Below are 962 nucleotides of genomic sequence, written 5' to 3'. Positions count from 1 at the left end.
CTAATCCTAATCCTAATCCATTCCTAAACCTAATCCTCATCCTAACCGTAATCTTAGTCATCATCCTCATACTCATCCTAATCCTCATCCTCATCCTCATCCTCATCCTGTTCCTCATCCTCATCCTCATCCTCATCCTTATCCTCATCCTCATCCTAATCCTCTTCCTTATCCTCATTCTCATCCTCATCCTCTTCCTTATCCTCTTCCTTATCCTCAACCTCATCCTCATCCTCATCCACATCATCATCCTCATCCTCATCCTCATCCTCATCCTCATCCTCATCCTCATCCTCATCCTCATCATCATCCTCATCCTCATCCTCATCCTCATCCTCATCCTCATCCTCATCCTCATACTCATCCTCATACTAATCCTCATCCTCATCCTCATCCTAACCCTCATTCTCATCCTAATCCTAATCCTAATCCTAACCGAAATCCTAATATTAATCCTAATCCTAATCCTAATCCTAATCCCAACCCTAATCCTAATGTTCCTCACCCTCATCCTAACTTCATCCTCATCCTCATCCTAACCCTCATCCTCATCATCATCCTCATCCTCATCCTCATCCTCATCCTCATCCTCATCATCATCCTCATCCTCATCTTCATCCTCATCTGCATCCTCATCCTCATCCTCATCCTCATCCTCATGCTCATCCTCATCCTCATCCTGATCTTAATCCTAACCCTAATCCTAATCCTAATCCTTTTCGTAATTCTAATCCTAATCCAAATCCTAATCCAAATCCTAATCGTAATCCTAGTCTTATTCCTAATACTATTCCTCATCCTAACCCTAATCTTAATCATCATCCTCATACGCATCCTAATCCTCATCCTCATCCTCATCTTGTCCCTCATCCTCATCCTCATCCTCATCCTCTTCCTTATCCTCATCCTCATCCTCATCCTCATCCTCATCCACATCCTCATCCTCATTTTGATCCTAATCA

The sequence above is a fragment of the Lupinus angustifolius genome, unplaced genomic scaffold (assembly GCF_001865875.1).
Source record: "Lupinus angustifolius cultivar Tanjil unplaced genomic scaffold, LupAngTanjil_v1.0 Scaffold_653, whole genome shotgun sequence".
NCBI classification, from domain to species: Eukaryota; Viridiplantae; Streptophyta; class Magnoliopsida; order Fabales; family Fabaceae; genus Lupinus; species Lupinus angustifolius.
This window is presented reverse-complemented; position numbering follows the sequence as displayed.